The sequence below is a fragment of the Nomascus leucogenys genome, chromosome 3 (assembly GCF_006542625.1).
Source record: "Nomascus leucogenys isolate Asia chromosome 3, Asia_NLE_v1, whole genome shotgun sequence".
Taxonomy (NCBI): domain Eukaryota; kingdom Metazoa; phylum Chordata; class Mammalia; order Primates; family Hylobatidae; genus Nomascus; species Nomascus leucogenys.
This window is the reverse complement of record NC_044383.1, coordinates 51750545-51776016: the sequence shown is the minus strand read 5'-3', so window position 1 is coordinate 51776016 and position 25472 is coordinate 51750545.

Genomic DNA, 25472 nt, shown 5'->3' with positions numbered 1-25472 from the left:
ACCAACTGGAAATTATTTTTGGAATGCAAAAATGGTTCAACATATTAAAATCAATGCAATAAATTCCATTAGCAGAATAAGGGGAAAAAATAATACCAACATGGTCATGTTTAGTGATGGAGAAAAGCATTGAACATAATCCAACACTCTTTCTTGATAAAATTACTCAACAAACAAGGACTATGAGAAAATTATCTCAATGTAATGCAGGCCATATATAAAAACCCATAGTGAACATTATATTTAATGTTTAATGACAGAAAGTTGCTCTTCTAAGATCAGGAATAAGGCAAGGAATCCTGCTCTTAATAGGTCTACTCAACAAAAAATTAAAAGACATAGCCAGAGCAATTAGGCAAGAAAAAAATAAATGTCATCCAAATTTGAAAGTAACATGTTAAATTATCTTTGTTTGCAGCTTGTATGATGGGATATGTACAATGCCTTGAAGATTGTAGAAAATTATTTAGAGCTTATAAACAAAATTGCAATATAGCAGAATACAAAATAAACACAAAATTAGTTTCATTTATACACACCAACACTGAAAAATCTAAAAAGAAAATTAAGAAAAAATTGTAATTTACAATAGCATAAGATTAAAATACTTCAGAATTGGCTTAACAAAGGAAGTAAAATAATCATAAAATAAAAACTACAAAATACTGCTGAAACAAATGAAAGAAGACATCAATATATGGGAAATCATTCCATGTTCATGAATCGGAAAATCTAATATTTTTAAGATGTCAATATTATCAAAAGTAATCTACATATTCAATTCAATCCTTTTCAAAATCACAAAGCCTTTCTTTTTACAGAAATAGAAAAATCTATCCTAAAATTTGTATGATATCTCAATGGACTTCAAATAGAAAAATGAGCCTTGAAAAAGAAAAAAATCAAAGGACTCACACTTCCTTTGTTAAAAAGTTACTACAAAGCTACAGTAATCAAAAGAATGTGGTACTGGCATAGAGACAGACGTCTTAACTGATAGAAAAGACTAGAGACTATGGAAAAATAAAACATTGTATATATGTTTAATAATTTCCAACAAGTGTGTCAAGACCATTCAATGATGGAAAAGACAATCTTTTTAAAAAATATTACTAGGATAACTAGATATCTATATGCAATAGAATGAAGCTGGACCTTTACCTTGCATCATATACAAAAATTAACTCAAATCAAAGTCCTGCATGCTAAAGCTAAGACTATAAAACTCTTAGAAGAAAACATGAGGAAAAAGCTTCATGACTTGAGATTTGGCAACATTTTTTTTTTTTTTCAGAAGAAAAAGACACCAAAAGCAAAGACAACAAAAGAAAAACATAAACAAGTTGAAATTTATTTTAAAAATCAATCTTAACAACTATTCATATACAAAATTACCTTCAGAAGAGCTAAGGAAACCAGCTAAGAGATCACAGAATCTGCTTGTAACACAACTATAAGAAAACGTTATTTTGATTGAGATTACATAGAAAAAACACTTTTACATTATTTACATCACCCCTCTCTCAACCTCAGGTGGCACTGTGTGGAGAGAGATACCATTCCTTTGGAAGCAAATAGAAAAGTGAGCACAGGACTTTGCCTTGGACACAAACATCAGGTCCATCACAGTAAAACCTAAAAATGACTAGACTTCTAGAACCCAGGCTCCAGGCTAGTACCCATAGACTGAGCCTCTAGGACTGCCCTGGCACCAGGCTTCAAGGCTGCACCACTGTCAACTGACTTCAGAGTCCCTATGCTCTAGACAGCACTCAGTGGCAAATGGGACTGAGAGGATCCTGGGCTTCTTGTATGCCCCAGTGCCAAGTTGGTCAGAGCAGTTCCTGGGCTTTAGATCTATGCCAGATGGCCTGCCTAGAATCTCTGGAAGGGCTAAGTGTTGAAGGGTTTTCTGAGACAAAACCAATCTGTGAAAGATGAGAATAAATACATACCCCTTCAAATGTGGAGACATTGATTCATGACCACAAGGATCAAGAACAATCAGGGAAACATAAAATCACCAAAGGAACAAAATAAAGTACCAATGACTGGCTCTAAAGGAATTGAGATATACGGTATATCTGACAAAAAATTTAAAATACATACTTTAAGGGAGCTCAGAGAACTTCAAGAAGAAAAACAATTCAATCAAATGAGGAAAACAACAAGTAACTAGAATAAGAAATTTAATGGAGAGATTGAAAAAAATAAAAATAGATAAAATAGAAATCCTGGAGCTGAAAGATACAATGAATGAAATGAAAAAAAAATTGAAAAACATCAAGAGAAAAATTAGTTAAGCAGAAGAGTCTGTGAACTCACAGATAAGTTATTTGAAAATATACAGCCATAGGAGAAAGAAAAAAGAGTGAAAAGTAATGAAGAAATTACAAGATTTATGGGAAAACATCAAAAGAGAATTTTTTTAGTCATAGGAGTTTGAAAGAGAAGAGAAATATAAAGGAGTAGAAATCGTATTTGAAGAAACAGAAGCAGGAAACTTTCCAAACCTGAAGGAAGATGAAAGTATCCATGTAGATAAAAGTTAAAGGTCTCCAATCAGATTTAATCCGAATAAGACTATTTCAAAACATAGTATATAAAAGTGTCAAAAATCAAAGACAAACGGGGGACTCTGAAAGCAGCAATAGAAAAGAAACAAATAGCAAAAAGAATTTCCAATATAGCTAGTAGCAAGATTCTTAGCAAAAACCTTACAGTCCAGGAAAGCATAGTGTAATGTACTCAAAGTTTTGAAGGGGAAAAAAACTGACAACCAAAAGCCCAAAGGTACTATTTAGAACAAAACCGTCCTTCAGAAATGAATGAGAAATAGTGACTTTCCCAGACAAAGAAAAGCTGAGGACATTATCACCACCAGACCTGTCTTACAAGAAATGCTAAGGAGAGTTCTTCAAGATGAAAGAAAAGGATACTAATGAGTAACATTAAATCATCTGCTAGTATAAAATTACTGATAAAAGTAAGCACATAGATTCAGAATAATATAATACTATAATGGTGGTGTGTAAAACACATATCTTTAGTATAAAAGGGCATACAATAACATTGTTTTCTCTTTGCATTATTCACATTTATGCTGATATATGAGTTTCAGAACCTTATTACTTTAACTGTCTCCATGGTCCTACTTCTGTACAATTGAAGCTCAAATTTAATTGTCATATTTATCAGTCTTGCCTTCCAGTCTACTTAGACTATCTACCATATACACCGTAATAATCACTGACCATAACACAACTTTTATTATTGTCTATGACAAGAGAAAGCACTGATTGATATGCCTCCTGATATGGTTTGGCTGTGTCCCCACCCAAATCTCACCATGAATTGTAAAAATCTCCACTTGTCAAGGGCAGGGCCAGCTGGAGATAATTGAATCATGGGGAATGGGGGCAGTTTCCCTCATACTGTTCTGGTAGTGGGTAAGTCTCACGAGATCTAATGGTTTTATAAATGAGAGTTCCCGTACACAAGTTCTGTTGCCTGCTGGCATGTAAGACATGACTTTGCTCCTCTTTTTGCCTTCTGCCATGATTATGAGGCCTCACCAGCCATGTGGAACTGTGAGTCAATTAAACCTTTTTCCTTTATAAATTACCCAGTCTTTGGTATGTCTTTGTTAGCAGTGTGAGAACAGAGTAATACAGCTCCCAACTCTATTTAAATTGTATAATGTGCAAATTAGCCACCTTTTGTATGTAATAAGATTTTTTAACTTTTAAAGTGCATGAAGCTCATAAAGTGTATAAAAGAACAGCAGTATCCTCAGGGTTCATAGAAAATTGTACTCTGGGTTACCACTCCAGACCTTCTGAATCAGAGCATCTGGGGTTAGAGGCCATGAATCTGTGTTTTAGTAAGTTCTCCAGATGATAGTTATGCAAAATAAAATGTGTAAGCCAGCAGCTTATTTTTTTTGTAGCAAAATAACATGAGACTTTTCTGGATTATTTCACATAGTAAAGAAAAAATTTGCAAGTAGTTTATAGTATTGAATTACTTATATAGATGAATAATTAATTTTTAATAGAACAGATTGAAAATAATTGTGAAAATTGAATAGCACATGTACGTAACACATAACACATAACACTCTATAACTCATTATTTTCATCATGGTATTTTAAGATAACCATTTTTATATTTTAATATATTTTAAATCAGTACAATTCTTATAACCAGTGCAACTGGAACATTTATATATTGATTTAATTGATAGCTGTTTTCTTTCTGGAATGTCTTAAATAGAATACTGTATCTTTGCATAAGCATGCAAAACATCATTCCTTTTTTTTATACTTCTGCCTCTGCTGTATATGGAATGTAGTAAAACATTGTTTTTATTGGTCTTAGTTCTGTCATGAACTTACTGTGATACCTTAGACAAGTAACTGAAATTATGCAAGCTTCAGGCTCTTTCATAAACTAAGTAGTCAAAACTACAATTTCTTCATCTATAAATTAGGGAGACCAATTGTCTCTCTAACTCTAATGTTCTATAATTTTATGAAACACTATTTGAAACAAGACCAATTTATGGTGATGGATCAAGGAATTATGGGTTGGAGGACTGAGTGGGGTAAGAATCTCCTGAAGAAACAGTTTTGGACAATAAGTAACTGCATGGCCTAGACAGATAGAATAAAATGAAAGGGAAAGCCATTATAAATCTAAGAAAAATATCTACGCTCTATTCCTTCTAGCAACAGTGGAAATAATTTGGTAATTGTGTCAGCTTCCAGAAAAGGGTTTGCCAAAGAGAAAATAATTTCTATGCAGCCTATGAGTTACCCAAAAGAGAAAACCTCGATAACCAAGGAGTTAGAAAGGATGCTTCTGTAAGGATAAATGTCAGAGAGTTGTGGCTACTTCCAGATTTCAGAGTCTGCTGAGGTGTCACAGATAAATTGGGATAATTAATAATGGAGGGCAAGTACATCTACAATTTCTATATATATTTCTTGGAAATAAGGATTAAAGCAACAATGCTGTGTTTAATTATATTTCTTAATATGCTTTAGAGCAAAATTTGCTTATTCCATATAAGCAAATAATATATATATTTTATATATATATATATATATCTCAGAGTTAGGAACAAGATAAATTTGTGCCAAAAAAAATTGAGTGGGATGCCAACAGTTTTTTCTACAGCCTATTACTTGCATTCTTCAAATCCATCTGTATCTCACATTATGTTTCTTATGTTTTTTCACTGACTTTGCAAGATCACAGCCAGTCACAGTTTTAAATACATATTTATATCAAGGGAGTTTGTGGTATAAAATATAGTGAGCACTGCAATTTTTTTCCTGATTACTTAAGTTTTATTTTGAAATAATAATTGTAAATATACATGCAATTTCAAGAAATAATACAGAGATCCCATATACTCTTCACACAAATTTTCCCAACTGCAATTAACTTTATGTCTACAATTAGTAATCATTTTCTCCCTTTAAACCACAAAGTTTAGATTTCCCTCAACCTCTGTCAATATATCTGGTTATTTTGATTTCTGGCTTAGCAGAATAAAATAGTTATTTAACCCTGAGGTATTTTAACACCAAGTTACTCTGTTCTTTTCAGCTCCTTCATATAGCTATACTTTACTGGTTCTTTACTTTCAACACTCTCTACTCTGGCTGTAGGAACAGGAAATAAAGTTATTTTAAAATGTTACCAAATAGACCTTTTGTCTTGCAAAACATGCACTGAGTTTAAAGGCTTGCCTAAGCCTCTTAATTTTTTCTTTTAGGACTACTTTGATTGATTTATATTTACCTTTGGCCTGAAATCCTATAAGTGCTAGAGATACTGTAAAAGCTAATGCAGGCTCTTCCACCATACTGGCTATGGTCTGAATGCTTAGTCCCTCCAAATTTATGTTAAAACTTAATCCCCAATGCAAAAGTATTAAGTGGTAGGGCCTGTATGAGATGATTAGGTCATGAGGGTGCTGCCCTCATGAATGGGATTAGTACCTTATAAAAGGCTCAAAGGAGCCTGTTTGGCACTGTGCCCTTCTACTATGTGAAGGCACAACAACAAAGTCCTGTCGTGAAGTGGAGAGCAAGTCCTCACCAAATGCCAAATCTGCTAGTACCTTGATGTTGGATTTCTAAGCCTCCATAATTCTGAGAAATAAATTTCTATTATTTATAAATTACCCAGTTTAAGATAATTTATCATAGCAGCACAGACATCCTAAAACAGAAAGTAATTCTGAGAAGTGGGGTGCTGCTATGACACATGGCTGGAAATGTGGAAGTTGCTTTGGAACTGGGTAATGGACAGAGGATGGAAAAGCTTGGAGATGCATGCTAGATAAAGCCTATATATATTACCATAAATGAAGTGTTAAGAATGATTTTCTGGTGAAGAAGACTCAGAAAAGGAGACCTATATAGAGACAACTTCAATCTTCTTAGAGATTACCTAAGTGTTTGTAAAAAGAATGTTTGTAGAAATACGGATAGTAAAGGCCATTCAGATGAAGTCTCAGATCAAAATAAGGAATGTTACCGGAAACAGGAGGAAAGGTCATTCTTGCTATAAAGCAAAGAAGAACTTTGAAGAATTGTGTTTTGTCCTAGTGTTTCACGGAAAGAAGAACTTCTGAGTTGTAAAATAAAATATTCGGCAGAAATCTCTACCGAATTGAGGGTGTGGCTTGAATTCTCTTAACTGCTTATAGTAAATGTGAGAAGAGAGAATGAGTAAAGGCAGAATATATAATTAAAATGGAGGTAGAATTTAAAGATTAGGAAAATTCTCAGCCTGGCTATGTAATACGGAATGGAAAACCATGTTCAGGCGAGAACACCAAGGATGTGGCTAAGCAATCATTTGATAAGGGGATGAATATGGATAGGCAGAATCCAAGTGCTATTCTTCAATATAATGCAGAAATGACTCCCAAGGCATTTTGGAGATTATCAGTGCTGCCCCTTCTATCACAGGCCCAGAATGCCAAGATCTGGGGGACAGAACTATGACAAAAGAGGAGCCTTGGGTGCTAGAGGGACCACGGTACTACTGTCCAGTGCTGCCTCAAGTCTCCGCTCCCCATATTCTGGTGCAGCACTCCTTTGCTGCCCCAGGTGTGACTCAGGTGGACCTAGGCACTTTGATCTTGAAATTCCCAGCCTCCAGAAATGTGAGGAATAAATGTCTATTATTTATAAATTATTATTATATTTACTGTTATAAATGTCTATTATTTATAAATCATATTACTGTTATAAATAACAGTAATATAAATATTTATAAATTATGTTTATATTTAATTATTTACTTTATAAATGGTTATTTATAAATTACTCAGCCTAAGACATTTTATTATAGCAGCACAAATGACCACCCTAAGACAATACTTTATCCCAGTTTAATATAAATGTATCTTAGAAATTTATTTTTATAACATATAATGGGTTAATACTAGGTGACTTATCATTGTCCAGGCAATGATCATTCTGTTAGCATGTTGTTGAAAGATGCCATATCCCCCACCTAAAACTCTGATTTTTAGGGCCACATGTGACATGAACTGTCTTAGTTTAGGTACCAACAAAGGAGACCCTGATACATAAATTTCAGTTTCAGTAGTTTATTTTGGAGGCAATCTCGAATAACACTAAAAAATTGAAGAGTTTGGACAGGGTTTAAAAAAAACACGTGACCATGCCACTTCCAAGGGTAACTGATTCTAAAACCCTTTTGAGACTCAGTGGAAACAGTGTATAACAGAATTCTTCTACCTGAAGCATAAGGAAACTGGATCATCTTTGGTTGCTTTCAAGGGCATCATCATTTTAGCAACTTGAAACTGCTTTGCACATGTGCCAAGAAAACTTCCGTGGGCTGAAAGAGCCATCACTCATCATAGAACTGCAGGTCCTTGCATTAGGAGATAATTGATATGTATAGAAAAGGTATGAGTACATATGGGCATATGGTTATTTTTAGTACTATCACACCACTCTTTAGACAAATTAATAAAAACTCACTGGGATGAAATGTCATTTATTTTAAATAAAACTAACAAGGAGGTTATACTTTATTTTACATCCTAATGCATTCCAGTGCATTAACCAGCGCTATACTTTTGAGGTAGATTGAGATTTCTAGCATCACAAAAGTAAACAATAATGCTGAATTCACCAAGAACAAGTAGCTGAGTATAGATTTTCACCAAAATTTGTTTGAAACCAATGGCTAGAGTACCTCAGATGCGACTCAGGCTATTGTTCATTATGTGGTATTAAATTATGCAATTATCAGTCTCTTTTGTGAAAACTCTAAACTTCACAAATAACTAGGTAAAATAATTACTTTCTGTTCAGTGTTCAGTTTCATAGATGGAAAACCTTCAGACATTTAATCTCAGCAGATGACTGGCAATATAAGGAAATGGATCCTGGTTAAAAAAAAAAAAGATTTAGTCTCTACAACTCAGAGTTTAGTCCCCTTAAGTTGCAGATGTTCCTAGGGGAAGAAACCCCGCAAGAAATACTGAAGGCAAGTGAATATGAAAGGATATGTGTATCTGCAATCAACTTTCTAAGTGATAAACAAAATACTCTTATTTGAACAACTTTCCTTCATGTGTTTTCTAATTTGAGGAGCTAAATATCTAGGGATTTTCTCCTTATAAAATAATAACATCATTGTCATCATCACCATCATCTCAGAAAAATGCTTAATTAAGTGATGAAAAGCAGGTAAAGAGATCGTTTGGCCCATATGTAATTGAGTCTGCAGCTTAAGAACCAGACTTTTACCTTACTTGAATTTCATATATATTTGTTTCACATTTTAAAATTTGGTTGTGGTATTTCTTAACTTCATCCCTACTTAAGAAATATGTTTATAGTGTTTATAGTTTGGGCCAGTGATTTATATCACCAAGTTACTTTTGTTTCGATTTACTTAAATACATTAAAGATGCCAACAATAAATTCATTAGGGCAAAGTCAGTGCTTAATGAGTTCCATGTTTTGTTCTTAACACTTGGAATACAATCATGAAACTAAATCCAATGAATTATGAGACTGAGCAATCAGAAAATAGGGAATATAATGTCATACAAACCTACGAAGAAAAAAAGGTAAAGGTAAAAGAAGAAAATAAAAGGACTTTTATATTAGATAGCTGGTTAGCACTGATTAGGTGACATCTGAGCGTAGACAAAAACAGATATGGCAGGGAGAAAGCCAAGGGAATAGAGTTTTGGAAGGACAAAATATTAATGCAATGCCTTGAGACAGAAGAGTGCTTCATGTCTTTGAGGGGTAATTAGAATAGCATAATGGTTAGAGCAGAAAGTGTAAGGAAGAGGAAAAGAAGAAGTGAAGTCTGAAAGGAAGTTCAGGTCCAGATCATATGGTAGCTTTACAGTCTATGGTGAGAAATTTGGATTTTATTCTGAATGAGTTAGGAAGCTGGGAAGGATTTTAAACAAGGGAATAGCATGGTCTGACTCATTTTAAAAGACCGCATAGCTGCTTTGTGGAGAATAAAATGTAGAGGGTTGTGTCAATTAGGAGAGTAACATTGGAGGTGGTGATAAATGGTCAGATTATGAATATATTTTGAGATGAGAGCTGGCATAATGTGTTTCTCCCAGGTTTCTGCATATATGTAGCTGTAATAATGTTTTGTGGTCAATCAGTGGTCTGGTGTGTGCAGTTCACTGTGGCCAGTTTGTCTGAATCTGGAGAGATGAAACACCCACACAAAACAAGTTACATGAAGTGAGCTTATTACTTACAGGTAGGCATCAAATGGAAAATAGCTTAGGATTTATTGCAACCTGGCCTTCCAAGGCTCAGAAAAGCTGCTCTGGGGAGGAAGGGGTATTGTGTGTCTGTGCCTTACTTGCACCACAGCTGAAGGACTCCTGAAAGCAGCCTGTCCTGAGTTTTGTGCCCTGGGGTAACACGAAACATTAGGCTAAAATGATTAAGGATAGCTTCTTTCTAATGAGGACTGGAACAGAGTGCAGGCTATTCCAGCAAGTTTCTCCCTATCTCAGGATTTTGCGTTATTTGCACATTCAGCAGTTATTCTTGGGAAATACAAGTGAGAAAGAGCGGGGAACTAGGTTGATCAAAATCCACCCAGAAAATTATCCTGCACTATGGCCCACCCTATTTGACAGAATTTATCTAGTCTGTGTTTTCGCATTCCTCCAATACTTCACATGGCACTAGGTGGCATATTGAAAGTAATAAATATGGTATGATAAAAGAGCTGACAGGAAGAAACAGAATAGAATCTGTTCTTAAATTAAGTCCCTTGTGACTGGAGGAGGTGGATGCAATTGCTGTAGCCTAGACAATCTCGGACTGTGGCTGTCAAGCTTGTCTTTCATCCTTCTCTAGTGATACCCTTGCCTTGGTTGCTGGCAGTGGAACTGGATGGGTCAAGTGTATCTTTCCTTGACCTTGATGTTCAAGGGTTGCTAAGGGAGGCTAGTGAGAAATGCACACAAACAGCTATTTAGAAAGGGCTCTGTTGGGAAGACGACCTGCTGAACTTCCAGATGGAGGTCATCTCTCCACATCTGCACTCATCACTGTGGAGGCCGCTGCTCTCGCTGACATATCATACTCCTAAAGAGATGTTTGTCGTTGATAGTGAATGTTCCAATTATCAGGTTCAGAAGATCCTGGAATTTAAGTACTGGAGTATCTTAGAGACATTTTATCTGATGGAGAAACAAACTAAGACATAAATGTCAAAGATATTAACCTTCTATCACCACACAGTTGAATAGAGACAGAGCTGGGACCAGTTTATACCTTCAGTGGCATAGATGGCCTATTCCTTCAAGAGTCAATCTGAATTTGTAAAGATTTACTTAAGCAAGAGTTGCAAATTGAACTTTGGGACTGAATAAGACTTTTAACACTAGAACGTTATTATTCTAGGTGGGAGTTGTAATTCTTAACATTGATAAGCACAGCTTTCCCTCTATTTTTGTAGGTGTCTGAAGATGTAGTCCTACTTTTTTTTTTTTTTTTTTTTTTTTTTTTTGATAGAGTCTCGCTCTGGCTCAGGCTGGAGTGCAGTGGCGTGATCTCGTCTCACTGCAACCTCCTCCTCCTGGGCTCAAGTGATGCTCCCACCTCAGCTTTGTGAGTAGCTGGCACTGCAGGTGTGTGCCACCACACTGGGCTAATTTTTGTATTTTTGGTAGAGACGCTTTCTTCAAGCTGCCTAGGCTGGTCTGGAATTTCTGAGCTCAAGTGATCTGCCCGCCTAGGCCTCCCAAAGTCCTGGTATTACAGGTATTAGCCACTGCACCTGGCCTTATTTTTTAATTCTTATTTTTTTGTAAACTATGTCTTACTGAAAATTTCAGTGGAATTAAAAGAATAGCTCAAAATAAATCACAATGTTCAAAAAACTTCCATAATCCTGAAGAACTGTACAAAAAGTCTCCAGACAATTAATATTAAATATTTACATGTCATTCAATTTTTTATGGAGAATTGGAATGTGAAATGTGTACACATTAGGAATTATTGGGTGAGAATTTTTTTGCTAGCCAATTTCTTGTCTGTCAACTGTGACAAAACACATGATTATATCAGTAAGATTTTTCCAAACTCTGTAAGAACACTGTACCATACAGGCCAGAATTTCTACCTACCAATAAAACTTTTTCACAGGCTATTTTTTTCAAGTATACTGTTAAGGAAAACATTGTCTTTAGAGTTTCTTTCTTTTTTTTTTGAAAATTCATGGTCACTCTGAATTTTCAGGGTCATCTATACTTTCATGATGTAACATCTCATATGAAGCTGAAATGGGACTTTCAATCATGAGTTTTAAAATTTGTTTCTTTATCTCATATTTGCAAACTACCAATAATGCTATTTTGTCTTGCTTTTGTGCATTTGTGAATGTTTTATATTCAAAATTGCACTGATGGGTCAATTAATTTCAAAAATTACATTTTCAAGTACGATCAATAACAACATTTATAAAAGAAATCAGGGAGTGGAGTGAATAGAAAGAGGAGCTGCAGGACATGGGAAACTAAGGCCATGGAATTACAGGAATAAGAATATACAAATGTTTGTTTCCTGTGGAGAACTCCCAGGCTACTAACTATTGTGTTCCTTCTTATTTTCTTCTGTCTTATTCATCCTGTAAATAATGATCCTGTAAGGTAATATGCAAAATTCACCATTCTTTATTTTTGTCTTAATAACTAGAAATTACAAATGTCATTACTAACATTAATTAATGCATGCTATATACTATGTTAAGTACATTTCATCTATTTTATTTGTCAATAGTTTAAATTTTGATACTTTATCTTAAAGATAGGGAAACTGAGGCTCAGAGATATTAAGTATCGTCTTCAAAATGGCTAAGTGATGAAGCAGGGATTTAAACTCAAGACTGACTTTAGTGTCTTAGTTTGTTTTTTCTTCCTATGCTGTGTGTTCCAATCAAGTCTAAATAGAAAAGAAGCTGTTCTTTAAAAAGCCGAATATTCAGCACCTAGTCATATACCTTAATAGAATTGTTAACAGTAAAACTATTACTTTCCTAGGCATCTTCTTGAAACTTATTTTTTTGTGTGTGTGAGGAAAAGTGATTTTTTTCTTGTCGTTCTATTAAACTCAGTTCTCACCTTTGGCCTTAGGAGAAATAAGAACATACACCCTCAGATTTCCTCCCTTGAATTTTCCTCCTGAAAATAGAACGCTTTAGTTCCTATTGCACATTTCTAGCATAACTACAATGAAAGTCTTTAGCTAAGAAAGGCTGACTCCACTGTGGGGAATCAGACATTTGGTAGAATTGCCTCCGAAGTTCTGAGAATCTATGAAGTATGATATTTAAGGGCAGAAGATGATATTTTCCTCTGACTCCATATGATCCACAAGTCATGCACTGATGCTTAAGATTTTATCTTCAGAATTTAAAATGTTTTTCTTAAAACTTTTAAAGAAAAAACACTAACTTAGGCCAAGTTTGCTCTTTTATACTTCATGAATATGGATAATCTAGAAGCTGGATTTCATCTAGGGAGAAAGAGTGAGTACAGTGATGCCAAGCAGTAATGAAGGAGTATAACGCACATTGAGGTACTTTTGGAAACCCCAAAGATAAATTTACCCACCGAACATTTTTCTTTCTAGCTGCTCAGCAAGGAACGGTCCTGCTGAGGAGAATCTGGCTTGTTATCATCAGCAAAAGCCAGGTGTGGAGGAATGTGAGGTCTCCCCGCCTAATGATGATAGACCAGGTTGCGCTGCATGAATGGGGGCCTCCTCAGCTAAGCATAACGTTTGGCACGCTAGATTCACATCAACTCTGTTTTAAATTGTACTCTGCTCATTTACGCAGCATCTAGGGATGTGTTTGCTTGGCAATCACAAGCATGATAGCAAGTACTTTTCCCAGTAGCAATTTATAAAAATAATTCAGATGAAATATTGCTCTCAGAATTGTTAGTGAAGTCAGACACAGAAAATGCCAGGTTTTCTTTTCTACAAACTCACATTCTTTTTTAAATTGCCAAAAAGCTTTGCTACAAAGCTTTGCTGCAAATTTCTTGGGCCTAAATAAATACTACAAAACGGAGGAAACTGTATAAAATAAAGACTAAGTATTAGGTCACCGTAGTGTTGGATTTCAGATTCCATTTTCTTTTTCAACACTTTGTGCATGATTTACAACTTTAAAAATGAATTTCAGTAGACAAATATTGAACCGATACAATTGTAGAATTATGATATTTTTTCTTTCATATTCTACACACTTATTTCATTTCTTCTATCATCTGCTAATACTAGGAGCTCATTAACCTAAACTCTCGTTGGTAGTTATGTGTTCAGAATTTGCCGTCTTCTCTTGCAGCATTCCTTTGATTACATTCTGGTGCAGATGTTGAAACAAACCGATAAATGAAGTATAATGGCAAAAGTGTTGTGAATAAAAATACGGCAGAGAGGAAGAACATGGAGTACCAGTGGGAGAAAGGGGAGTATCATTGGTTGTGGTGTTGGTTAGAAAAATATTTAAATATAGTCAGAGAATGCTGCTCTGATAAAGTGACATTAGTACAAATGTGTTCAGAATTGGTGGGTTCCTGGTCTCACTGACTTCAAGAATGAAGCCACGGACCCTCGCGGTGAGTGTTACAGCTCTTAAGGTGGCGTACCTGGAGTTGTTCGTTCCTTCTGACGTTCGGATGTGTTCGGAGTTTCTTCCTTCTGGTGGGTTCGTGGTCTCGCTGGCTCAGGAGTGAAGCTGCAGACCTGCGCAGTGAGTGTTACAGCTCCTAGGGCGGCACGTCTGGAGTTGTTTGTTCCTCCCGATGGGCTCGTGGTATCGCTGGCTTCAGGATTGAAGCTGCAGACATTCGTGGTGAGTGTTACAGCTCATAAAAGCAGTGTGAACCCAAAAAGTGAGCAATAGCAAGATTTATTGCAAAGAGCAAAAGAACAACGCTTCCACAGTGTGGAAGAGGACCCAAGCAGGTTGCCACTGCTGGCTCGGGCAGCCTGCTTTTATTCTCTTATCTGGCCCCACCTGCGTCCTGCTGATTGGTAGAGCCCAGCGGTCTGTTTTGACAGGGCGCTGATTGGTGCGTTTACAATCCCTGAGCTAGACATAAAGGTTCTCCACATCCCCATCAGATCAGTTAGATACAGAGTGTCGACAGAAAAGTTCTCCAAGGCCCCACCAGAACAGCTAGATACAGAGTATCGATTGGTGCATTCACAGACCCTGAGCTAGACACAGGGTGCTGATTGGTGTATTTACAATCCCTGAGCTAGACATAAAGGTTCTCCACATCTCCACCAGACTCAGGAGCCCAGCTGGCTTCACCCAGTGGATCCCGCACTGGGGCCGCAGGTGGAGCTGCCTGCCAGTCCCGCGCCGCCCGCTCGCACTCCTCAGCCCTTGGGTAGTCGAGGGGACTGGGCGCCGTGGAGCAGGGGGTGGCGCTCGTCGGAGAGGCTCCGGCCGCACAGGAGCCCATGGAGCGGGTGGGAGGCTCAGGCATGGCGGGCTGCAGGTCCCGAGCCCAGCCCCGCGGGAAGGCAGCTAAGTTCCGGTGAGAAATTGAGCGCAGCGCCGGTGGGCTGGCACTGCTGAGGGACCCAGCACACCCTCCGCAGCCGCTGGCCTGGGTGCTAAGCCCCTCATTGCCCGGGGCCGGCAGGGCCGGCCGGCTGCTCTGAGTGAGGGGCCCGCCAAGCCCACGCCCACCCGGAACTCCAGCTGGCCCGCAAGCACGGCGCGCAGCTCCGGTTCCCGCTCGCAGCCCCGGTTCCCGCTCGCAGCCCCGGTTCCGGCTCGCAGCCCCGGTTCCGGCTCGCAGCCCCGGTTCCCGCTCGCGCCTCTCCCTCCACACCTCCCTGCAAGCCGAGGGAGCCGGCTCCCGCCTTGGCCAGCCCAGAAAGGGGCTGCCACAGTGCAGCGGTGGGCTGAAGGGCTCCTCAAGTGCCACCAAAGTGGGAGCCCGGGCAGAGGAGGCGCGGAGAGCCAGCAAGGGCTGTGAGGACTACCAGCATGCTGTCACCTCTCACAAAGACCTGAAGAAAGTGAGTGAGGCATTTGGATATATGGGAATAATTATTCCAGGCCAAGATAAAAGCAAATACAAAGGGCTATATGGAAGAGATTTTAGTTCATTTGAGAAACCGTATGAAAACCAGTGGGGATGATGCAGAGTTAGAAATGTGAGAAATAGTAACATATGCAGCTTGATTGCATAGGACCTTGTATGCCATTATAAGGGCTTTACCTATTACTCTGAGAGAGATGCATGTCACGGTAGAGTTTTGAATAACATTATCTGATTTACATTTCAAGAGGATGATTTTGGCTTCTGTATAGAAAACAGACCTGAGGATAACAGGATGAAGAAGGAAAATTTTTTAGGAGGTTATGATTTGGGTCAAGGTGTTGGTGACAGAAATGGAGATAAATGGTGAGATTATGGATGGAATTTAAAGGTAGAGCCAACATTGTTTCCTTATTGGTTAGATGCAGAGTGTCGGAAAAAGTGATATGTCAAGGACATCCCCAAAGTCTTTTGTTCTGAGGAACTGGGAAGATAGAGTTACCTAATACTGAGTGGTAGAAGAAGAATTTGGAATGGAGATCTGAGCCAGATATTGGGTGTTTAATTTTGGATGGATTAGGTTTACAATGCCAAATAGAAATTCAAGGGGATAATTAGGCAGTTGCATTCACAAGTCTGGAGATCACAGGTGATGTTCAGACTGGAAATATAAATTTTGGGTGGTTCTGTAAATAGATCTTATTTGTAACCACTAGAGTAGAGGGAATGAGCACAGAACAAAGGAAAAAAAATACAAAAACTAGAAGGAGTACAACCTTTAAAGATAGGAGAGAAAAGGAAAACTCAGTGAAAAAGTAGTTGATAATGAAGGAGACATAGTAGAGGACAGGCTGGTGTGGTAGGTACTAATGGAATGCCTCTTCTGCTGGCTTTTATTTTTCTGGTGAATACAAAATGCCACCAGCTTTTCACATATTTATATTATGTGTGTTATACTCTGTAAGAAAAGGAAAAAGTTGTCCTGGAGGATGGATGGTTTATCAGCTGAGAATAAGAACTGAAAGGATGTGATGGAGATTTGAGAAGGGAGAAAGTCTGAAGGTGTTGTCTAGGAGAGTTAAGAATTATTGGACCATGAAAATGTAGTAAAATTGTCTGTTGGCATTAAGAGCCTATCTGAGGTTCATAGCAATGAACTAGGTCTAATATTAGACCTGTTCGCTCTGTTATGTTGTATAGGTGCAGGTACATTGTAGGCTAAGAACTGAATTCAATGAGAGAATTGTTTTGACCAAGTAAAGATTAAAAAGTTTCCTCTTGGAGATAGTCATGGCCATGTGATTTGCGTGGCCAATGAATTGAGAGCAATATGACTTCTGGGCAAAAGCCTTTATAAACCAATTCTCTATGCTCTGTTTCCTTGATACAGCAAAACCTGAAGTGTCATGTTGAACAAAAAAGACATGCTACAAGATGTAGTGTTCTAGAATGGTGAACCACTACATAGAGGAAGATTCCCTGGAGAATCTTGGATCAATGAGATTTTGTGAGAACAAGAAATAATATCGTGTTATGGTAAGTCACTGAGATTTAGTTGAGATTGTTATCATAGCGTTATCTAGCTTCTAAACGAGTAGATTTTAATTGTGTTCACCACAAAAAATAAGTATTTGAGATAATGCCTTTATTACACAGCTTGATTTAGCCATTCTACAGTGTATACATATATGAAAACATCATATTGTACTCCATAAATATATACAATGTTTACTTGTCAATTAAAATTAAAAAAATGCTTAATTTTTTAAAGTAGAGGTATGCTTACGATAATAAATAGCTGAGGTAAGAAGAAGGATAAGATGAGAAAGACCAAGATATAGAAGTATCATTGATATGAAGACTTAAATCACCAAGAATTATGAGGGGATAAGTGATAGAAAAAGTGACATTTAGCCACGAGATAAAATGAGCAAAGAATAGAGGAAAGAACTTGAAGGTATGTACGTGACTGATTATATGTCAGTTTATTCTCTTACTGAGAAAGAAAAATAAGTTTTAGTATCTTCTCTGCTCAATTTTGCTATGAAACTAAAACTGCTCTGAAAAATAAAGGCTAGTTAAAAAAATACAGTCCATTTGTTTCCACTTACCTGAATTTATATTCATTATAATTTTTATTTCAAAAACTCTGTATCATATATTTGAGTAAATGAATCTTTTTTTTTTTTAATTTTACTTTATGTTCTGGGATCTAGAACCAGAAATACCATATGATCCAGCAATCTCATTATTGGATATATATCCAAAGGATTATAAATCATTTTGCTATAAAGACACATGCACACATATGTTTATTGCAGCACTATTTATGATAGCAAAGACTTGGAACCAACCGAAATGAGTCTTTTATCCCCAAGTGTTTGTTTGTTTATTATTATTATTGTTACTTGGAAAAAATTTTTCTTTGTTGCTTGACATAGTTTACTACTTTGTAGGATTTGGAAACACAGAGAAGTAAAATAATCAATACTACATTAGCATTGCCAATATTTTAGCACACATGATTTGGTGTAAATATTAAGTGGCAATTATGACACAAGTAGTAGAGAAAAAAAGGACCTCTTGTCTTCGGTGGTATTTCAGTGAAACTTTTTTTAGTGTCCCTGAAAAACTTACCAACTTATGTTGACTATAGACAAAAAGTTGCTGGCAATGAAACCTACCTTTATAAAAAAAACATACAAGTTTGACCTCACCACTGACCATGATACATGATTAAAATAAATAAAAATTTTCATCATCAGTTCTGTTTAGAAAATAGTTAATTTGAAGTATTGCAATTTTTACAAATATACTCAGTATAATAACAATTCAATTTTTATTTTCAAAAACTTTTAAACATTTGGTTATATATAGTCAGACAATTATTTCTATTTTATTTGCTTATTACAGAATTTTTCAGAATTCTTAGCATAATTTGCATAATTGCATGCTAGCTTAAGTTTGATTTTCATTCTCTAGGAAATGGATACCAAGAACATCTATAAAATACTAATTTTTATTTTATAAAACATTTAGAACTTTTCTATTTTCTTTATGAGGCAAATTTTTTAATATATCATTTTCTTTAAATTTTTCTTTCAAATTCATTTTTTATATGGTTGTTTCACTAAAATAATTTTGGTTACATCTTTAGCTATAAACCCTATTTCCTTACTGTGCCATTCTCAGAAAAATTTGAACTATTTGTCTAAGAGTTCCCTATTTGCTACACCTCTCACCCCAGTCTGCTAACCCCACTTGATTCATTATATATAATGTCTTATAAAGTGTATTAATGTTTTTTAAACTAAATGTTAAAATTCGCCTCACCAATCAGAATGAGGATGGAATATTTTATAATTATTTCACTACCAATTTTTGTCAGGCTTTGCCATATCCTTAGTTCTTTAATAACAGTAAGAGAGCTCTGTTATTACAGGTAAATATGTGTCATGCTCTAGTCTTAATAATTTACATTTACTCCTCACCAAAACTTTTTGAGATAAGGTAATTACCTACTTTTAATGAAAACTTAGTTTCAGCATCATGACCTGCTTATATTTACATAGCTAAGGTATGACACATTTTGGAATTCAATCATGAAGCCTGCCTGGTTTCAAAGTCCACCTCCTAACCACTGACCACATTTACCAAAATATGGTCTTCAGTTATGCAACAAACTTCTTTAAATACGGTTTCCTGGGTCCCAGTTTAGATCTAGTGAGTCAGACTCCAAAAAGGGGTAGGAATGGGAGTCTGAATTCTTATAATGTCTTCCAAATCATTGTTCAACACCTGAAATTTGAAAACAATTCCATTCATTTTACCATTTTGATTCCCCCAGCCATGCATGGTTTGGTCCCATACTCTGCTTCATCCTATCTCATTTCTAAAAGTTATTCTCACCTGGAGCAAAAGTAATGAAAAACATTGACATCAAAGAAATTAGTGACAAGCCAGTGCTGAGTCTACCATTGCTAAATGAACTTCTGTCCAGTCCCCTTGACAAAAAACAAAACAAAACAAAAAAACCCAGGAATAGGTCATTGTAAAGATTTTACAGCCTCACTTATTTGAAAGGGCTAGGCTTGAGCTTTACTATTTTTAGTCAGAGTTTTGATGCTATATTTAGTAAATTTTGGCCCATTTACTTTTGGATGCATTGGCATCGCTTTCTGCCCATATTTGGGTAAGTGCTACCACCTGCTATTGTAAACTGAAGGTTTGAACGTTTTGTTTGTTTGTTTGTTCTTTTGGCTGAACTGAGACTTCTTACCGCCACATGCAGCTGAGTCTACCCTACTCAGCTCCAGTGACCCAGATGTGGATGACTTTTATCCTATGATGTGTCAGGTGTCATTTGTTAAACACAATACAGCATAATTATATATAATTAAGGGAGAAGGTAAATAGCAACAATAAAAATTCAGTCTGAGCCCAGATGAATCACAGGAATCATGCTTTCTTGGGCTCCAAGACCAGTGTTTTATGAGGAGTTTAAAACTCACTCATGTATTATAAGTGTAAGCAAAGGTTGTCCAATATAATTTCAGATAGGACAGAAATTGCGCATTTTTACTACTTACTCTTACTTCAGATTGTCAAAGTTACTCATAGTACAATGCTTCAGAAATTCCATAATATATCTATATGCATTTCATCCTTTTCCTAAAGCCACAATGACAATCCCATTAAAATGACTTTTGGCAGGATAAAACAAATATTTTTTAATCTAAACTTGGTTTAAAAATATATTGTCTTGGTCATAGGGGTGCTGTAACACAATGTGCCACCCACATTGACTGGGTGGCTTAAACAGGAAACATTTATTCATCATAGACCTGGAAACTGAAAGTCTGATAGGATGCCATCATGGCTGGTTTCTTGGTGATGGCCTTCTTTCAGATTAGGTCCTCACATAGCCTTTCCTTGAAGCATGCATGCAGAGAGAGATCTCATGTCTCTTCTTTTTATAAGGTCACTAATCCCATCATGGGGATCTATTCGCATGACCTCATCTAAACTTAATTGCCTTCTAAAGGCTACATCTCCAAATCTATCACACTGGTGATTAAGGCTCCAGCATATGAATTTTAGGGGGTACACAAACATTCAGTCCGTTGTGTGTGTGTGTGTGTTTGTGTGTATGGTGTGTGTATGTAATCTAAACCAAGACATGTAGATATATACACATATATAATCTAAACTAAGATCATTTAAAAGTGAAATATAATAAATACATTTTAATTTTAAATCTTACAAAATAAAACCTGTCTATGTACTTTTACTATTGACACAGTATTCCTTTAGTGCCACTTTGCCAGTGAAAAGTCTTTGCTGCTGGCACCTCTGCCTAGGCTTTCCTCAGGCCCACACGGCTGGCTCCACCCACTTGGCCTGGCAGGCTTAAGTCAGCTCATGCTACCACCAGAATCCTGTGCCAGTGTGGCTCTGTGTTCAGCTGAGAGGCTGGTCTGGGCATGCTGCAACCAGCTTCTGCCTCGGGCCCTGGCATCTGGATGAGGGGGATGCAAAGGTGCCTGAAAACTAGGAGATGCCAGCAACCACAGAGGCCCAGGGAGAGCTACAGCTTTTGCTTGGGGAGCCCCAATGTCTGAGCCCCCAAAAGATGTTGCAATTCTCGCCTGTTCCTGCTGCCCACAGCTTGGTGAATGGGGATGTGTGGCGTTCAGCAGTTTTTTCACTCCTGTAGCTTGGTGAGCAGGAATGCGTGTTACAGCTCTTTTCACACCCACCTTTTGGTGGGTTCCAAATTGTCCCACAACCAAGAGGAATGAGGTAGACAGACATCAGAGAGCAAGCATGGCAGAGAAGAATTTTATTGAGTGACAGAAAAGCTCTTGATAATGAGAGGGGACCCAAAGTGGTTAGCCTTCTGTGTGAGAGAGGGACTGAAAGCAGGTAGCCCTCTATGAGGCTGAGTCCAGGGTTTGTATGGGCTTAGAATGGGGGAATGTGTGCTAATGAGTCTGTGGGTAGGCCTATAAAAAGTACCATTTGATTAGCTAAAAGGCATGGGGAAAGTTCTCACTCAGGTCCTGAAGTCCACCCAGAACTGGTGGCTCAGTTTTCAGGCTTCAGGCTGTCTTTGGCTTGAAGTTCAGGTTTCATTGAGGACGCATCCCCATCTGCCTAGGAATTTGTCTTTCTGCTGCCACTATCACTATTTCCAAACTAATCACATAAACCATTTGTATAATTTTCATCATTGTATTTAAAGCTGTATGGAATACAATTAACTACACTTATTTAAAGTGTACAGTTAGATAAGTGTTCATGTATCTATACACCCATGAAATCATCATCACAATCCATGAAACAAACATATCCATCTCCACCAGAAACCATTTCTTCATGTTACTTTGTACCTCCCTGGTGTTTTTGTGCCATCTCCTCATTTCAAAGGAACTTTTGAGCTTGGTGTTCCGTGACCCTGAGTCACAGTCTGCAGACTGTCTCCAGGAAGTAAGGTGAAGCAATCATAAGGATCACTTCATTATTATTCTCTTCCCCAGAAATCTCTATCCCACATCACCTGATGTACAATGTCTGATAACAATTGTTTAATTTATTTGTCTAGTATTTTAGTCATTTCCGGTGGAAGCATAGTTCCTATTCCTCTTACCGCACATGGACTAGAAGTGGAAGACCCAGTGGCAACCACCGGATGTTCATTTAATTTGCTCCCTTTTTGTCATCGGTTGTTTATCATGTAGTCTTGTTTTGCTTCCCAATTCTTACTCTTTGCTATAGTTTGAATGTGTTGTCTCTAATATTTAGATGTTCATGCTTAATGGCCAATGTAAGCGTATTAAGAGGTATGGCTTTGAGAGGTAATTAGATCATTAGAGCTCCTACTCTTGTGAGTATAATTAAGGCTTTAGTAAAAGAATCTTCTTAAAGTGTTCAGGTTGCTTGCTCTCCTGCCTTCTACTATGTGAGGACACAGCATTCCTCTCTCCTCCCAATAAGCCAATTTAGAAGCAAATATTAGCCCTTACTAGAAAGCAAATTCTGTGAATGCCTTGATCTTGGACTTCCTAGCTCCCAGAACTGTCAGAAATAAGTTTTTGCTCTTTATAAATTACCCACTCCATATTTTGTTATAGCAGCAAAAATGGACTAAGACACCCCTGTTAGGCATGTTTATTTGTTGGCATTATTGGTATTGATTCCAGAATTGTTGATGGATTTAATTGAATATATTACTAAGTATCCATAACTAAGCTAAATAGTTTATTTTTAATGATCACTTGGGAAGAGTTAATTGCATGCCTTTTATGGGAGACAATTATTCATAGGCTTCTTGTGTTTCTGCATGTCTTTAAAGCAGAGGAAATAAATGTTTTTGTTCTTAATTCTTTTTTCAAAGGTGTTTCCATGGAGACTGTCCATGGAAGACACAGGTGATCTCTTTTTCTACAGTAAAGGGCATGTTTGCTTACGGTTTTGGATGATAGAGATGTAATCTCCCTTCAGAGCAAAGGTACAGCATGTTTACTGTTCATTATAAAACACCCATGATTCTTGACTTTAGTGTTCCTCTCTGGTAATATTGCCCACTGTATAGGTACCTATTATTATTATTTTTCATGTAGCCCTATGGGAATTAGGGCCTAAAGAACCAGCACAAGAAAATGTTAATAATCTGACTATTGCTATTTCTAGGAGTAATAAAGTCCTTTGTCTCTAACACAGAAACCTTAGTCTTCTGCCAACATGGTTGATATTGTGGCAGATTAAATTCTTGTTTGAACATAGGGCAAAATCTCAGATTCTGTACAGTATTGGAAAACTTTTGTAAATGATTTGTAAACCTAAGTGGAATGCAATTATTAATTGAAATGAATTTTGATAGGTTCAAAATCATTACTCATGTGTGAAAGCTATATAAAAAGAGTGTTTTTGACCACACTGGTTCACTATAAAATATTATTTTAGCATCTCTTGAAAATGAGTAAGTGAAATGGATAAAATGTTTTGGTACCAATCAATTCTATTTTGAATTGATTGGTACATTTAACATAAATGCATAAAGAAATACACTAATCATGCACTGAGGAAGCTTTTGCTGCTTCCGTCACAATTCTATCCAGGACATATCAAAACATAGGAAGGGCAGAAAGAAACAGCCTCTTGAATAGAAAATTGTGTTTATTTTCTTCCTTAATTTTTTTCAGTAGGTCCTCAAACAAAATATTTTTTTTTGAGCAAGAGAACAATGTGAACTATAATAAGATTGTGGAACTTCCCATATCTAGACATTTATGCCTAAGAAATTGTAACTACTTTGATTAAGCAACCCAGATTCAATGTAAATCACATTTATTCCTGAGTGCTTTCTAACATATTGAGCAAAGTAAAATCAGCATAAATACAAAGACAGACAAACGAAAGTTACTTAATCAAAAACAATTTTGTGTTTTTACTTGAGGAAATGATTTAACGTTCCTGCAATTCTGCTTTGTCATCTGTAAAAAGCAAAATAATAGTATTTACTTCACAGGGTTGTTGTAAGAATTAAATGAATTAATGTATGTAAGACAGTTGGAACACAACCTTACACTTAGAAAGAGATATTATTCTTTAATCATTGACTTTAGTTACAAAGGAATAGACATGATGTCAAAGGAGTTGAAAGAGAACAATAAAATTTTGAATAGTGAAGGAAAGAAGGTATAGCTTCCTATGGCTGCAGTAGCAAAGTATTATGCATTAGATGTCTTAGAACAAGGGAAATTTTTTGTTTCATAGTTCTAAAGGCTAGAAGTGTGAAATCAGGGGATTGATGGGCCACGCTCCCTCTAACACCTGTAGAGAAGGTTACCTCTTTGCCTCATCCTGCTTCTGGCAATCCCAGATATTCCTTGGTTTGTGGCAACATAATTGCAATCTCTACCTCCATCTTTAGTGGCATTCTGTCTGTGTATCTTCATCATCCTCCCTCTATGTGTCTGTGTCCAAATTTTCTCCTTTCTATAAGTAGCCCAGCATATTGGATTAGGGTCTATCCTAATGAGCTCATTTCAACCACATTACCTCTGTGATGATTCCACTTTCAAATAAGGTCACATTATAAGGTGCTGGGGGTTATAATTTTCGTGTGTCTTTTTCACATGACAGAATTCAACACATAGCAGAGAAAATTAAGGTATGTATGAAAATAGTATAGATATTTTATTTAAATATATATAACATTAGATAAATAGATATGTCCTGAAAACTTTTAAAAATTATGATATTTCAGGATAATCTTGACAATACACAGAGAATACTTTGTGTCTTAGCTATAGTGATGCCACCTATGTGACAGTGTAAACACAACTTACAATTTACTTCAGTTGGCCAAATTTTCTTGAAATTCTGAGATTTGCGATCATGGGGATGAGGGCCAAGTATATAACAGTTTTGTATTGGATCATTTTTTTCTTAAAAGGCCATATGATGTTCTATCACATTAACATAATTTTATTGACATAAAATACTGCACTGTGCAGCTGGAGCATTCTGAATGGGTTTGTACAGAGCCCGACTTGTAGGTAATATCCATTGGGTCAATAGGTTTTAAAGCTGTTGCATTTTAATATTATATTTCTAAGTAATGCTTTGTTATAATTCATATGATCTTGATTAGTAATATATAAGAATAACTAATTTTTTATATCAAGTTAATTTGATACGAAAAATATTTAACTCAGCTATGAAAAAAGAACTAAAGATGTACATTAGACTTTTGCTTTCGTTACTTTAAATACGTTTGTATTTAAATATTATTATTGTCTCATTTTTTATTTGCAATCATAGGCTGATAACCCAATTA